General features: G+C 37.0%; 1 protein-coding gene and 1 long non-coding RNA gene across 15 annotated transcripts in view; one reads left to right on the top strand and one right to left on the bottom strand.

The window, feature by feature from the left end:
• Positions 1-7,968, top strand: part of LOC128316475 (uncharacterized) — a 52,651-nt gene extending 44,683 nt beyond the window's left edge. Inside the window, exon 3 of the long non-coding RNA XR_008300436.1 lies at positions 6,875-7,968. This is a non-coding gene — a long non-coding RNA (uncharacterized LOC128316475). The remainder of the gene's footprint in view (positions 1-6,874) is intronic.
• Positions 1-17,776, bottom strand: part of ANKS1B (ankyrin repeat and sterile alpha motif domain containing 1B) — a 1,063,758-nt gene that overhangs the window by 128,743 nt on the left and 917,239 nt on the right. The window lies entirely within an intron of this gene.

Here is a 17,776-nt window from a genome sequence, read left to right on the forward strand (position 1 = left end):
CCTAAACTGTGGAAGAGCTAACCGAGGGTTTTGTTGATGACCAAATCTGTTAGAGTTGCTTATCTACTTATTTGGTTATCCCCCAGCAGTGAGGAAGCTCCTTAAGGGCAGGGACCCTATGTTGTTTGTTGTTAGAACTAATGCCTAATATGGATTGAGGCACTTCATAGATACAGGATAAATATGTGGGGAAAAAGACTCAATGACAAGAGAGGAGGAAGAGAGGGAAAAAGGCTGAAGGCAAACGTTTCTTTTTTTTTTAATGTTTATTTATTTTTGAGAGAGAGAGACAGAGCGCGAGCAGGGGAGGGGCAGAGAGAAAGGGAGATGCAGAATCCGAAGCAGTCTCCAGGCTCTGAGCTGTCAGTACAAGCCGGATGCGGGGCTTGAACTCATGAACTGTAAGATCACAACCTGAGCTGAAGTTGGATGCTTAACCGACTGAGCTACCCAGGTGCGCCTGAAAGCCAATGTTTCTGATGCTTTTATTAAAACCAGCAGTTAATGGGGCACCTGGGTGGCTCAGTAGGTTGAGCATCCAATTCACAATTTCAGCTCAGGTCATGATCTCACAGTTTGTGAAACTGAGCTTTACATCAGGCTCTGTGGAGCCCTGCTTGGTATTCTTTCTCTCCCTCGCTCTCTGCCCCTCCCCCACTCACCCATTCAGGTTCTCTCTCTCTCAAAAAAAAAATCCAAACAGTTAATGTAACCATTTTGGTGAAACAAAATCAATTAAACAGACTGGAGGCATGAAGAGACATAACTGATATGATGGCCAATATTTTTTATTGTTCAATCAACTCTACTGTTGTCCAGAGCACTGCCTTGAGAGATGAGGGCTCATATAAGGATGCTTTAGCCAATAAATCTGGAAGCAAGTTGTTTTATACCCTCATTTATACAAGGGGATTTTCAAAATCTAAGTAAGTAGTTTTAGAAGAACAGAAAACATTGTCATGCCTTTTTATGTTTCTTTAAAAGGAGAGACTAACGAAGATCTAATAACTCAGGCATGATATTGTAGATCTTGTCTGTGGGAGTGGTGGCCCATGGCATGGTGCAGAGGACAACCTGCCACTCCAGCTTTGCTTCAGGCTTTAAGTTCTTGTCCTGGCTACCATTCGTGGATCTGTTGGTTTGAAAACACTATTCATGGTCCTAACTTTGGTGACATATTAATATCTGTAGGCTAAGGATGAAAGAAAAATGTCTGTAGTGAGTAGAGGAAACGTCAAAAAAAAAATAGCAGCTAGGGTTTATTCAGCACCTACTGTACATCAGAGGTCCATCAGTCTATCTAAATCTAGTCCTCAGACAAACTGTGCAGCGTGGACATCCTCACCGTTTTACAGATGAGGGAAACAAGGGTCGGAAAGGTTCAGATTGGTAATTTTTCCCAAAGTGTGCCAAGCTAATGGACAGTGGGGCTTAGGTGCAGCCAGAGGTCTGACAATCCCATTCCTCCCCATTCCTTTGAAGAAATGTACCAGGGGGCGCCTGGGTGGCTCGGTCAGTTAAGCATCCAACTTCAGCTCAGGTCCTGACCTCATGGTCTAGGAGTTCGAGCCCTGCATCGAGTTGTGTGCTGACAGCTCAGAGCCTAGAGCCTGCTTTGGATTCTGTGTCTCCCTCTCTCTGCCTCTCCCTGCCCTCAAAAATAAATATTAAAAAAAAAGAAATGTACTAGGTATTCTATTATACAAATTTAACCTTTTTGCTCTTCCTCATTTTACCTTATGTATTTCTCCTACTTATTTTCTGCCCCCACACTACCCCAAATTCAATTCTTATTCTTCCTGTGTTTTTGTGGCATCTGATAAACCATAGCTGAAAATTTTTTTTAATGTTTATTTATTTTTGAGAGAGAACGTGAGCAGGGGAGAGGCAGAGAAAGGGGGACAGAGGATCTGAAGCGGGCTCCACGCTGATTGCAGCGAGCCCAATGTGGGGTTTGAACTCACAAACCATGAGATCACAACCTAAGCCAAAGCTGGACGCTCAACCAACTGAGCCACCCAGGCACACCTGAAAATTCTTTAAACAGTGTCTGCAGGTCTTCTGACAAAAAGTGCCATAAAATAATCTTTAAATACTTACAAATAATTTTTATTCCCTATAATATTGATAATATGAATAAATATATTTAGGCTTTCAGGCACCCTGAATATTAGACAAATTTTCTTGGAATATTCATATTCATTCTCTCTCTCTCTTTCACACATACACACACACACACACACACACACACACACACACACTTAGAATCATTTGTTTTCAATCAGAAATGAAATTTGCTTTTGAAATGATTATTCAGTACTACTCACACCTCAGCCAAGATTTCCACAATGCCTGTATAAACAAAAAAGGAGTTCAATACTGAGATTCTTTGGCTATTTTCTTCTTCTGCACAGTATGATAAATAATGATAAGCATAATGATAAGCATAAAATATATGTTAATAATACAAAGTAAAACCATGTCCAGTGCTTTGCAGACTTCATATCCTGGGGTGCTGACCTTCCAACAAATCTGCAAGTTGTATTTTTTGTGGCCATAGAGACTTTTTAGAACAGGAGAGCCTAAACGTGAGACAATAACAGCTCATATAGAGGATTACCTGGTTTCTCTACAGGGGATGGGCTCAGGTATCAAGAGGGAAAAGAAAGATTTCCGTGAATCATTTACAATGATTTAGCAACAAACACAAAAGACACACATGATGATGAAAGTCCACTTAAATAACAAGCATTTACAACAAGACACAAAGGAAGGCAGAAGTCACATGGAGCCGTGTTTCACTAACAATGTGCCAACTGGAAATAAGAAATACAGGTAAATCAACCTTAACTGGAACACCCAGTATACCTAGCTTCACAGGATAGATAGGTTCCTAAAAAGTTCTGTATAAATACAGTTTTTTTCCTCCCATAATTACAGAGAGGAAGAGAGAGAAACTATTAATATCTTCCAGTAAATTCCTTTATAAGGAGAGAAATACTGTTATATGGCAAACAGACATCTGCTTTGATTCCCTGACAGAAACGATTAAAAAAAAATGTATAATACGTGATGATTTGTATAACAGCGTGTTTTCTATTTTTTAAAGATTTTTTAAAAATGTTTACTTATTTTTGAGAGAGAGAAAGGTATAGAGCAAGCAGGGGAAGGGCAGAGAGAGGCAGACAGAATCCTAAGCAGGCTCCATGCTGTCAGCACAGAGCCCGACATGGGGCTCAATCTCATGAACTGTGAGATCATGACCTGAGCCAAAAGCAAATTGGAGGCTTAACCGACCGAGCCACCCAGGCCTCTTTTTTTTTTTAGATTAAAAAAATGTTTATTTATTTTTGAGAGAGTGTAACAGCATATTTTTTAAAAACAAGGCAAACCTGTATGTCACTATGGATATGAAAAGTGGAGAAGAAACCAGAAGGCTGATTTCCATTTTACTTTTGGTATTTAAATGCCATAGTGATAACTGAACACTGTAGTGCAAAGAGTCAAACAAATTATTGGTAAATTACCTTGTAAATTACTTAGGTCTTCACTCTGTAGTCAATAAAATATATACCTTGTCTCTCCTTTACTCAAGACCACAGAAATTCAGAATAATCAATCATTCCAGGTGGCTTTTCATAGCTTTCCAGGCAGTGAGCACTGTATTTTGTTGAATGCAGGCATTTAATTAGTAGATAGTAGTAAAATGCAATTTTCCACATTAAACTATTTTCTATATAAACTAGCTTTCTGGATGCTGACTTGTAAAGACAGGTTATTGTCAGTTCGTAGAACAGGTAATAACTCATTTTTGTCTCTGTTTTCTGATTCTATAGAAGAATGCATTCTTTCTGCTGTCATCAAAAAATAATTTCTGAACAAATATTCTCCAAGATTTTTCTTTTTTATTAAGCTTATTTATTTTGAGAGAGAGGGAGAGAGAGAGTGGGGGAAGGACAGAGAGAGAGAGAAAGAGAGAGAATCGTAAGCAAGATCTGTGCTGTCAGCACAGAGCTGGACGTGGGACTCGATCTCACGAATTGTGAGATCATGACCCAAGCTGAAATGAAGAGACACTTAAGTGACTGAGCCACCCAGGTGCCCCTTTCCAAGATATTTCTTATGTTACTGTCCAATAAATTAAATGCTTTGTAAAAAATCATTTTATTTTATTTTTTTCATCATGGTAAGTGTACTCTTTGACCCACATCCCCTATTTCCCCCATCCCCTCACCCACCCCCTGCCTGGTAACTGTCAGTTTGTTCTCTATAGTTAAGAGTCTATTTCTTGGTTTGTCTTTCTCTCTTTTTTTCCTTTGCTCATGTTTTGTTTCTTAAATTCCACCTATGAGTGAGATCATATGATATTTGTCTTTCTCTACCTGGCTTATTTTGCTACTGTCTAGCTCCATCCATGTTGTTGCAAATGGCAAGATTTCATTATTTTATGGCTGACTATATAAACTAAATATTGTCAGACTAACTTGAATACCAACAATACCTATTGTGTTATTTCTTATGCTATAAAGGAAACTGTACCATGATTTCTAATTATCCTATGGTTGATGAGCTTATTACAGTCATCCTACCACAAAAGTGCAAAGTTCAATAGATAACTTTTTTCCCCATTACAGTATAAAACAGCATTTTGACTTTTATTTGAAAAAGACTGTGACAAATGGCTATTAATTCAATGCATACAATCTATCTAATACGATTTAAATTTACCAACACAAATGACAGGAAGAAATTCCCATGGTTCCTGGCATACATGAAGAAGTGTTTAAGTAAATGAATCTAGTTGATGAAAGGCAACTATTATGGACAAAATCCACAGTGGAAAAGGGATTATTTTTTTCCTTGCTCACTATGGAAATTCACTGGTTACAGTTCTTAAATTGCAGATCTTTTCTTTAATGGCAACTTTTGTAAAAGATCTCTAACAAGACACCATTGCTGATTATGTAACCTTGATGCCACACTGCTATGATTTCTCAGTTCTGTGCCAAAAGACAAAAAAATAAAACAACAAATTTTGTTAATGTTTTAAAATAAGAACACCTTCTAAATCAACTGCTACCTGTCAGTGTAGAGCCAGATCTCCTGAAAGATATAGTATAAGAAATGACAAGCAGTATAAAGAGTAATAACGATTTTCACAAAAATCCAAACTTTATAACATCTGAATGGACAACATCGAAGAACAAAGCACCCCTTCCCAGAGAATGTGCAGTATAATTAGTCAGAAAGGTGCGGCGCTGCTTTTGGTTGTGATCAGTCGGTTGGAAGGATCATCAAATAAACAATTTGGCTATTGCGGCTTTGCAAGGAAACTGATCATTCTTAGTGGTGAATATTAATGAGCACTTTTTAAAAAGGTTAGAGCAAAACTAGCTTTGCAAATCACTGCACACTTTGTTGCAATGCACAGTTGGTAAATCAACAGTTTATCTAATCATTATCAATACAGCATACTTTGATATATTGGATATAAATAACTGTCACTAAAAAATCATGTGCTGTGTGTTCAGATAAAGCTATAGAGATCTGCCTTGTTACCTAGCAACTGAGCAAGTAACTGCCATACTGCAAAAAAAAAATCCTCATTTTTTAGGGAGAAAGGATGTTCATAAGACTCCACATAAAGATATTAATAAAGCCAAAGTATACATTAAGGTACCATTGCCAACTATTTTAGATACATCCATGGCCTATGTTTTGAAATACCATGCAGTAATGAAAATGGTCAATATTTAGATCTAGTATTTGAACTGATCATGAACAACAATGCTCTGCACATTTTTTTTTTTTTAAGAATCACCATATATCACTAATTTTTTATTTGTAGTTTCACAGACACAGGAATTCCAAAAAGAGCTTATGTACAGATTTCTATTTATTGAAAGGGTGATGTTTGATTATTTAAAATAAAATAATACTGTTCTGAGTAATTAGTTCACTGTCAGGGATCCCAATTACTCTTACATTTCATAAAGCAGCATAACGCATTAAATTTATATCATTTGGGGGAGTCTGGCTTGCCAGCTAATCTAAGTTCTGGTTTAATTTTACTAAAAATCTGGATTCCAGAACTGTCTGTACATAAAATCTCTCTGTAAGAGCACTAGATAATTGGGACAATTTTATCATTTGACATCTTGGGTCTACATAATGCAGCACGTGACCAGTCTTCATGCCCCAGAGTGGAAGCAATTCCCTCTGGGGTACAATGTAGGTGACTGGCCGTGGCCTGCATGATGGTGGTCATGTGAGAGAGAGGAAACCGTGTGCCGATGACTCTGCAACAAGCAGAGAACGTTCTGTGGGCAGATATGGCTGTGACTGCCAATGTCTCCATAGTACCTCAAACCTACCACTTACGCTGCATTCCTGTGTTGACATAACATACAATGCTTTCATTTATATTTGTGTGGACAGAGACACAGTTCAGAAAAGCTCTTCAAATGATTACATGGAATTAACATAAAGATGCATAATTTAAAAAATGAAATTATAAATTAGGTACTTGGTAGTGAAATCCACTAAACTGTTTTCATTGGATTTTACTCATTCTCACATTACTACCAAAATCATCTTCTTTGATTTGAGAAGTACTCTGCATTAAATGTGCTAAATAAATCATATTTATTCAAAATCAATATGAAAGCAGAAAACTATCTGTTTGAGTTTGAGGTGTGGGTTTTTAGGGAAGGCAGCAGTTCATAAACCCCAATGTTTCAGAGAATTGGTTGAAGATATCTGGTCATATGTCCCCACATCTTGCTTGAGAAGCATGGAAATGTTTTATAAGGCTCCAGGGTGTTTTTCTTTTCACAAGTACTTCACATATATTAATTTCATTCAATGCTCACAGCTCTGTAATACAGGGAACATCCATATCAGTATCACCATTTGATTGATGGGAATCCAAGCTAAGACAGCGACCCACTGGAAGGCCACAGAAGCTGGTAAATAACAGAGCTGGGATCCATGTCTTGATTCCCAGATCAACATCTATCATAAAATATTATGCTTTTAGTTTGAATAAAATGATTTCACTCTGTAGAGAATAAGCCTAAATTTTGTTCACTCTATGTACCCTGTCCATATATAGACAACTGAATTTAAAAAGTGATGAATGATGTCATAAAGGTTATTGTCCTTGCTCTCGAAGAGCTTAATGTCTCATAGGGAATATAACATATGTATGCAAATACCCAAAAACAAGGCACAAAAAACTGGGTGTGCAGAGAGAGGCTGGACTATTCCTAATTGAAAGGCTGCAAGGAAAAAGTGGCAGACATGACCTGGCACAAAGGGTAGGATCTGAAATAGCATGAGGAAAAGCATGAGGGAAGATGTTTGTGATGGAGTCTTCTTAGTCAACCAAAACCTCCATAATTTACTCTTGATGCTAGTTAACCTTTGTTATATAATGGTTCATCTTCCCCTGACTATAAAAGAGTCTATTTCCATTTGCTTTGGTTAATAATATCACTAAAACATTTTTATGTTTCTTGATATAAATTGTATAACTGAAGACACATTATGCTGAATTTTAGAGCTAGAGGGAAGACTGGCTTTACAAATGAGGAGCCTAAAATCCAGAGAGATTAAGTAGCTGGAGGCAGGGTGACTACAACTTCTTAAAAAAGTAAATATATGCAAAGTGCTTAGTACAGGGCATGTCACGGTGAAAGGATTCTGTGTGTTTGATATTGTTATTTTTTTATCATTGTAATTTTTGCTGGAGGAGTTGGATCTGGAATCTGTTTCCTAATCTGGAATAGTGTTCTTTCCACTAAGCACATTACTTCAAAATATAGCACTTCTTTACAATGCACTTCTTCTAAGAGCAAAAGCTGTATTTTAATTACAAAACTTATTAAATAAAAATGTATATAGATTCATTTTGAAAACAGAAAAATTGAGTCTTTACAAAGAATAATCTATAGCTTTTTGTTTAAAATCAAATCTTTATCACTTTGAATTATATTTCATTGAAGTGTTAATAGCTAAAAGCAAGTCTCAATGATCTTTGAAAGGCAACGCTTCAGTTACTAGTTACTGTGTAGATCTAGAAGTATAAAATTTCCCATCTCTAAAACGTTCTCTTGTCTACATTTCTCACTAGTTCATGCCAACCATTAACCTGATACGTTCATACTGAAAGATTTCAGACATTTGTTACACTAAGAACAGTTTATGCTGAGCCTAAAGAGTTCATACATGAACACACCTTGATTAGTACATATTCATTGTAGGATTCCCTATGTTTACATTCTCTCTTCCTAAGTGATCTCATCCAGGCACATGGCTTTAGGTACCACCTATATGCTGAGCATCTTTCCTCTGAGTTTCAGACTAGTTGATCCAACCACCTGCTTGACATTTTCATCTGGATGTCAAGTTTCTCAAACTCAAAATGCATAAAACAGAATTCTTGATTCCTTCTCCCACCTTAGTCCAATCTGTTCATCATCTCCCAGTTGCTAAGACCCGAAATTTAGGAGTCATTCATAGCTCCTTCCTTTCCTTCATCTTTCAAATTAATTCATCACCAAGATGTCTATGTTCTGTCTCCAAAATATATGCCAGAGTCTGATTTAAGATGACAAATTTAAATTGCCTCACAGAACTTCCCTTCTTAAATAAATGCCTAGCAAAATGTGAAGAAAATGAACATTAGTAAACAAAACAAAAAAACCAGACAGTTACCAATCAAGAAAAGGCATATACGTATGAACAAACTTCAAAAAACAGTATCCAAGGAAAGAAACAGAAGATTCTGGAGCAGGACTTAAAAAAAAAAAAAAAGGCACAGTGTTGCTTGGTTTTTAATCCTGTTCTCACTCCCTAGAGAGGTGAGTCAACAAAATTCTGAAAGTTTTCACTAGTAATCCTAAATTTAGAGAAAAGTACAGTCAGTGAATATCCTTATCAGTTTCTTCTCTCTAATGGAAATGTGTGAAATGGGAGAAAGGGAGCAAAGAGCTGACTCTATGGAACTGAAGATGGCAGGGCTGCCCACAGTAATGAGGAAACCCATGACATCATAGGTTATCTCCAGAGTAGCTACTAGCTCATACAGAACCCTTTAGTTAATTACAAATAAATAAATAAATAAATAAATAAATAAATAAATAAAAAGCTGTCCTTGGTATTTCCCACCCATCCCCTCCCAAGTTGGTGAAAAGAAGGCTGATGAGGACATTGAGCAAAATGTGAGCTAGCACAGCCCAGGAAATCTATAACCCAAACTGCACAGAGCATGAGCTACCTCTCTTTATAATTTCTACCCACTCAAATCTCTTCAGACTTCAGGAAAGTGGACAGACCCAGATAGTAAAACATAGTTGAAAGAGGAAAGCAAACTGGTCCCCAAAAAAGTGGGAAGTGATTTAAGAGGTTACTTTACACCATGTCTAGGCAGAGCTCCCCAAGCATCAGCAAGAAAAACATTATGGCCAATCTGCAAGGAAGGAGGATAGGAGAGCAGAAGAGAGGATGAAAAGAAGGAGGGAGAGAGGAAAGAAGGGAGGAAGGGAAGAAAATAAAATGTATGGGTCACAGCATAAGAAACTAAATCTAGAAGAACTTTATTCAGAGAAAAAGAAGGAAATCCTCACACAAACTTTCTATTCTAGAAAAATGGTTTCAGTAAAAATTGAAGCTTACAGACAGATTGATGAAACAATGAAATGGGATGAAAAGAGAGACTGCAGACTGATGGAAACAAATAGGGACCAAAGAGCATCATTTCAAAATCAATCAATAAATTAGAAACATCAGGAAACAGAGTAGACAGTTCTGAAAATGGAATTACTGACACAGGAGAAAGGATTTTCATACTCACTGTGAATGCAGATGAAAATAACAAAAAATTAAATTATGAGGAAATTAATAAATGTGGAAGAGAGACAAAGATGATCCAAAATAAGGATAAGTGATGTCCCTAAAGTAGATAACAATACAAATGCAATAGAAAGTAGATTCAAAGATAGGACACAATATCAGCAGATTTAAAGAGCATATTGTAATGCAGAAAATTTTGACACAGAGCATTCAACACCTGGATATATCCTAGCAATGCTACTGACCTACGAAGAGGAAGAAAGAATTTTTAGGGATCCAGGCAGAAAAAAGGCAAATCATTTACAAAGGGTGGTCTCAGACTACACAGAAATAGTGAATGCTAGTAAACAATGGCTGCAAAATTATAAAGGAAACAAAGCATAATACAAGAACATTATACTCATATAATATATACTGAATATCAATACTCACATATTGTTCAGTTATAAAAGTAGTAAGAGGACATACTCAAATATTAAAACAAAAACAAGAACAAACCAAAGCCCTTAGAAATGCAGTAGCCACTCATCTTTCTTAAAATAAGAACAAAAAGCAATTAAGGCAATTAAGAGATGAATCAAAGAATTCAGTCAGGAGCTTATACTACAGGATGGGGAAACACTGGGTCTGTTTTAATAAAAGAATTTATACTAAACAAACTTAGTACTAATGATTATAGAAAAGAAAGTATTATAAACATGGTCAATATAAAGTAATTAAAATTATTAGCTGAGAATAGAAGATGGGCAATAATGCGACTGCATTATCTTATTGCAAAGAATCAATTTAACATATTTAAAATTGGAATATGTAGTTTTACAAAACATAATGATTCCAACTGTGAGGTGGGTTTACTGTACGGCTACTGAAGCTTAAGTTTCCAGGCCCTTCATCCACTTGAGTGATTTGCTTTCTCCCGTGCCCCAGCGGTGGGAGGGGGGTTGTTTCCACAGCAAAGCTTTCATAAGATCTTGCTTTTGTACAATTGGTAAAATATACTCTATTTTCTTTTTAAACATTTTATTAGTTAACGTTAATTAAGCTTAGTAATTCTTTAAACCATGAATTGGGCAACAAACCAAAGTGGTATTAGCCCTACCACTGACTTTGTTGTTTTTGTTTTTTAGTTTTTTAAATTTGAGTAGAGTTGACACACAATGTCACATTAGTTTCAGGATACAACATAGTGATTCAACATCTCTATACCTTATGCTGTGCTCACCCCAAGGGTAGCTACCATCTGTCACCATACAAAGCTATTACAGTACCATTGACTGTAGTCCCCATACCGTACCTTTTATTCCCATGACTTGTTCATTCCATAACTGGAAGCCTGTATCTCCCGCTCCCCTTCACCCATTTTGCCCACCCCCCCACCCCCTTCCTTCTGGCAACCATCAGTTTACTCATTGTATTTATAGGTCTGATTCTCCTTTTTGTTTGATTATTCATTTGTTTTGTTTTTTAGATTCCAGAAGAATGAAATCGTATCTGTCTTTCTCAGTCTGACTTGCTTTATTTACTTAACATAATACCCCCAGGTCCATCCATGTTGTTGCAAATGGCAAGATCTCATCTTCTTTATGGCTGTGTAATGTTCCATTGAAATATACTCCATTTTCTTGAAGAGGAGTCCTAAATTCTCAATTCTTAAGTCCCACAAAAGCTCAGTTCACTCTTGCTCAAACCTCCTACCATTTCTCTTAACCATCAGGGGAGATCTTTTAGGAAATAATTCTTGTGGTAAAGAGATATTTGAAGTCCAACAGTTATTTAGCTTTTTTTTACCTCCATTTTTTCTGCTGTTAAATATAAGAAATTAAATTAAAAGGCTCCTTCTTTGGGGCACCTGGGTGGCTCAGTCGGTTAAGTGTCCGACTTCAGCCAGGTCACGATCTCGCGGTCCGTGAGTTTGAGCCCCGCGTCAGGCTCTGGGCTGATGGCTCAGAGCCTGGTGCCTGTTTCCGATTCTGTGTCTCCCTCTCTCTCTGCCCCTCCTCCGTTCATGCTCTGTCTCTCTCTGTCCCAAAAAAAATAAATAAACGTTGAAAATAAAATAAAAGGCTCCTTCTTTTAAAATAGCATTTCTAGTAAAATTCCACTGTTGCCATTGTTATAAAAGTATTTCTTTCCTTCATGCATCTATTTATCAATTGCTTTGCATATATGTATAGCGATACATGCCACCAGAGCGACTGTAATTGTGCTTGCAGGTAAAGACAGCCTAGAACACTGCTGAGGGATTCATAAACCTATCAACAGATGGTGTTAACCCATTTTATTTCCTGATTTCAGTGTCTGAAGTTGTCCACCAGTTTTCTATGTACAGTTTACAGCATGCTGAAACACTTTTGTTCAGTTCTCTGTATCTGTAAGCAGCCATGTATTCTCTGATGGTTACCTGCAGTGGCACCCTGTATGAAAATAAAGACTTCTTGCCATAAAAAAATATGTCTTCCATGATTATCAGTCTCATGTTACAGATGGTTATTTCTGAGTGGTGGGATTTAGGGTAATTTGAAAATTTTCATATTTGCATTGTGCACATCACCTGAGTAATTACGATCACATATCAAAATATCAAAAATAACACAGTGATTATTTTCCTTAAAAATGCCAAGATAATAACAGATGTTACTTTGGATGGTGAGAACTATGGAGAATGGCTATTTCCTTCTTTGTATTTTCCTGTACTTGCAGAATTTCAAAACACTTTTCACTCTTTGAAATTGCGACGCTTTCCACATCTCTTCTTTGTTTACTGCCACAACCCAGTCCAAATCACGATCATTTCTCACCTGGACTACTTTAACAGTCTTCTTGTGGTTTCTCTGTGTCTATTCTTGCCCGAGTAGTATCCAGTCTTCACAGAGCTGCAAGTGTATTCTTTTCAAAGGTAAAGCAATCACGCTTCTGCTTTAAATTCTCCATTTGTTCCACACTGTTTTTAGAATAAAACCCAGACTCTTCGCCATGACTGATAAGGTTGACCTGCAACCCCACAGGACTGCTCTCGGTTGCCTAAACACACTGCATTTCTTCCCTCAAGGGCTTTTCCACCTGCAGTTCCCTTTGCCTGCCTGGGAAGCTCTTTCCCCAGAATCTCTGCATGGCTGGTTCCTGCTCAGCATTCAGGTCTCTGGCTGAGGGGCACTGTCTCAGGGACACCTTCTCTGAACACATTTTTAAAGTAGCACCCTTCCTCTCCAGGAAACTCTCAAGCACTTTACCTGTTACATGGCCTTCACAACACTTACTACTACCTGAGATTATTTTCTCCATTTATTTATCTACTTGTTTGTATCACTCTTTCTCAACTAAATACCTGCTCTAGAGAACAAGAACCTTGTCTATTTTGTTCACTATTATATCTCCTGCCCCAAGAAAGCAGACATTCAATAAATATTTCTAGAAGACAGCAGACAACCAATAAATATTTCTCAAGTGAAAGAATACATACAGAGATTGTTTCTTGGCTTAAAAGGAAGGATTTTTATATGCAAAGCTGTCTTTTAAGCCAGTTGCTTAGAATTCAGAATGCATATTCCTTCAAATAAGCTACAGTATAAATAATAATTAAATATTAAAGTTAGCTCACAAAAGTCTACTAGACCCACAAAGGAATAAAATTCTGCATATGTGCAACAAAAATTCAAGCAAATCAACATGATGAATTATCATTGGCATAATGTACAATTAAAAAGAAATATTTTGATTAATTTAAATGTGAACAAATTACAAATATTATTTATCTTTCATATGGGTGGAGATATTTGTGGGTATTCTCAAAGGGACCTCAGGGCATTCTGAGGGCTCTAGAGCTTTCTGGTCCTGGTTTTTTATTGGATATAAGCTCACTTATAAAATGTATAGTTTTTGGCTCCTTTCTTAACAGACGTATCAGACCCCGAATGCTCATCAGTCGTGACTTGGGTCATTGTTTTTTTAACAAAAATTTTTTTAATGTTTGTTTATTTTTGAGAGAGAAAGAGAGCGTGAGTGGGTTGGGGGCAGAGAGAGAGGGAGACATAGAATCCGAAGCAGTCTCCAGGCTCTGAACTGTCAGCACAGAGCCTGATGTGGGGCTTGAACTCATGAACAGTGAGAACATGACCCGAGCAAAGTCGGATGTTTAACCGACTGAGCCAGGCGCCCCTTGGGTCACTGTTTTTATAAAAAATGTAAAAGAGGAAAAAACAGAGCAGTATTCTGGAAGTACTAGGAGAGGAGACTAAGGAAAAGGATTAAAGAATGTGTGTGATCTGAAAAAATACCAGAACTAAGAGCCGTGAATGAGAGGAAAGAAAAAGTCAGGGATGAGTGGTCAGGAGAAGATGGGGGAGAAGAGGTTCTCCCATTAGTGATGAAGAAATTTCACCATCTAAGACAGGTTCCCTGACTGGAGAACTTCAGGGTGGGTAAAAGAAGGGAGAGCCAGTGTGTAAACAATGTTGAAACTTGGGAGGGACTATATATCTTTAATTTGAAGCTTTGTCCCAAATTTGGTTTGGCATGAGTGTTTATGACTAATCTACCAGTAGGGTGAAATAAATAGCATCATTCATATCAGGAGTATCAACCAACCCTTGGGAGATGTTGGGGAGGCAATGCCAGACCTTCCATTCCTGAGGGATAGCTATACTACAGGAAAACAATTTGAACCAATTATTTTTATACTAAGTTGACAGTTAGGACAGAAAAAAAAAATGCATTAAGAGCCAAGAGATACTGCATATGGTCTGCAAGTCTTTTCTGGAGAAGTGAATCATGGAGATACAGAGAAGCAGCTTATTTTTGCAGTTACATTTTATATTTCTAGAAAAATAACTACAACATGGTCGTGATTTCTAAACACAGGGAAATGAGACTTTTATGAAGCTCACACAACACAAAACTCACCACCTGTTGCAGCTACAACTATACGCGAGTCACTCCGAAGCCTTAATTAAAACCAAGAACAACCACAGAACTTATGGCTACCAAAAAATTACCTTAATTGAAATGTGCTAAAATGAGAGGATGCTCAAATAGTCTTAACATACAACTGTCTCCTGCCAAGAGTCTTGGTTTTAAAATGGCCACAAAACCCTCACCTGACTAATGTTACTAAGTACCGTTTAAACATACAGCCAAGTAGCACTGAGATTATTCTGGGGGCACCTGCTGATTCTAACAGTCTTCTATGCACTGCAAGGGCAGTTGTCTGTAGTGACAGAGGTGTCTCCAGGAAAATCTCAATGCAGTCATTGATTTCCCAGACCACATCCTTGTGGTTAGTCCTGGGAGGTTAGCAGTTTCAGTTTAGTTACATTAATTCCAAGCCCCAAAGGATGTATCCATAAAAGTCATTTATAGAACAACTTTGTTTTGAGATTTACCTAAAAACATATTATCAAGTATTCGGTAACCAAGGGGGAGCAGAAAATGCATTTTTGCTTTTTCCAGTTCAAGTTTTGGTCTGACCTTCTCTGCATTTCCTCCTATTCTCATATAAGAAAACTACCAGTTTACTACCAGTAAACTTTGCTCTGTAAATACCAGAACTAGGAATTTTTAGGGAATTTTTAGGAAAAATTTTTAGGGAATTAATCTTGGAGTTTCATCTAAACAAGCTAATATATCCTCACAATTAAAAAAAAATGACTCAGCTTAATCATATTTTGACTTCTAAAAAAAATCTTACAACTGCATGAAGAGAAAAATCAGATGAACAAGAATGGTCTTCATCTCACACTGGAATTATAAGAAAGGTTAATTTTTACATGAAAATTACATCTACATAAAAATAGATTTCTGGAACAATGCATTATTGACAGTTATGTGGGAAGATAAATGCACTCATGTAAATGTTCTTTCTCAAGCAAATTATTAAATATATTGACAGTACTGCACTTTGAAAGCAATCATTTTAAAGAAATCAAATATTAATACAAGTGTAAAGACATCACAGCTAATGTAATCTCTAATTCAAAGAAATATGTATGCAACAAATTTTTCCCAAGGCTTATCGATATACACTGCTATTAACATCAATGGCAAACATTTATGCTTTGTTATTGTTTATTGTCCATGGAAGGAAAACATAGCTGGCCAATTGGTAAATCTGGATTCTGTTCACACATCTGTTAATTACTGGTGGCTTATGAAAGACCTTGTACTTTGATTACTGGTATTGGCACTTGTAAATACTAAGTAAGTCTGAGTTACTGCTGTAGGTCCAAAATATGTAAAAATCAAACATATCTATGGAAATGCAAATGTTTTGCCCATGACCATTAATGACTTTAATCAAGCAGATCTCCAAATTAATTTTGCTAATTGTTCATTCCTCCTGGGACATTAAGTGGCTTGATGGATATTCCTGTGACATGTGTTGACACTAGCATCTGCTCAGAAACAGGGACATCAATAAACTCTACCCTGTGTCTCTATAGACTCTGCCAGCGCTATAAACACTGACAATGCCAAAGCATTGATTTCAATATAACATTTGCAGAACATGTCTGCCTTACATTTAGAGAAAGGATAAACCTGCTTTAAAACCCATGGCACTCAAAAGTGCTTACTCAATGAATGCTGCAATGAGAATGACTTGATAATAAACTGTAAAATATCTCCCAACATTTACAAGAGGATAATAACATTACAAATGATTACTGGGAATGCCTGTCCTGTATAATGTACTGTCTACTAATTTATACTCCATTTGGAGCATGTAGAGTAACTTAAAACAAATACTACTATCTTAAAGAAAGCAATTCCTTAGCATTTCATACCTGCTATACCATTTGCAGTAAATTAGTAGACAAGAAATATATCAGAAATCAATGTATGAAATGTATGAAAAATTGGTTAAACCTGCAAACTTTTAGATTGTTAATAACAGTGATTATCATTTTAAATTGCTGACAAATAAATGCATTTACACAGTTTTGTTAAAAATTCATTATCCTAAAGTATCTTACTTAATATTGCACCATGCTATATTTCAAAATTATTCTAATGGAGATTTGATCTCCAAGTAGAGGCAAAACACTTTGTTCTCTCTCTGGTTCCCCTTAGCAGAACTGTAACAATGTAGGGTCTCTCATTTCTGATATACCGATGAATGGTCACTTTACTATCACTGATTAAGGAAAAAATATTGCTTCTACTAAAAGTGCCAAAGTGCATCAAGCAAAGTAATTCCAATGCGGTAAAATTAAGTTTGGCAATCAGCAAAGGCAGGACTAAGTTCCCATCCTTGAACACGAAGCTCTAATTCTTCTTCACTGCTTTTTCCAAAAATCATTATCTCCCCCTGCATTCGGAAGCTTCTTTGTAACAATGTTTTTGTATGACACTGTCACTAGGTCTCCCAGGTAGCATACATCTGTTTTAATTTCATTTGTACCAGACCAGTTACGCCTTTCTCCACCACCTGAGTCCAGGAGGATCACTGCCATCACACCAAGTCCTACTCAGGACTGACAGAACAACAGAACGGATCACTTCTGAAGAAGGCTTTATGGTGGAATAATGCCAGCACAAGTCATTATAGCCTATTTTGTCACACAGCCATCAACAATACGGACTCAAATAACCAAGCACCACTGGCATCTCCTTGCTGAAGCTCATCCGCTGAGTACAAAGAACACAGGTTTTGAAGCAACCTCTAAGACGTTTTCTAATTTTCTTTCCTCTTTCCCTTTCGGCTCCAAACTTCAACAGGACTCTCGGAGGAGAATTATAGACTCCCTTGATAACTTGTGTCAACGTTCAGACAAGTCTTCGGTTGGACCTAATTCCTCATGTTGCCCTTCCAACACTGTTGCCTCTAATTCTGTCTTTCCAGATTCAAGAGTCCCCATAACATGTATACTAACCTAAGTGTCTAAGAATCATAGAGCTCAAAGTTCTTATGCCTTCATTCTACAGATAC

Source organism: Acinonyx jubatus, chromosome B4 (genome assembly GCF_027475565.1).
Source record: "Acinonyx jubatus isolate Ajub_Pintada_27869175 chromosome B4, VMU_Ajub_asm_v1.0, whole genome shotgun sequence".
Classification (NCBI taxonomy): Eukaryota; Metazoa; Chordata; class Mammalia; order Carnivora; family Felidae; genus Acinonyx; species Acinonyx jubatus.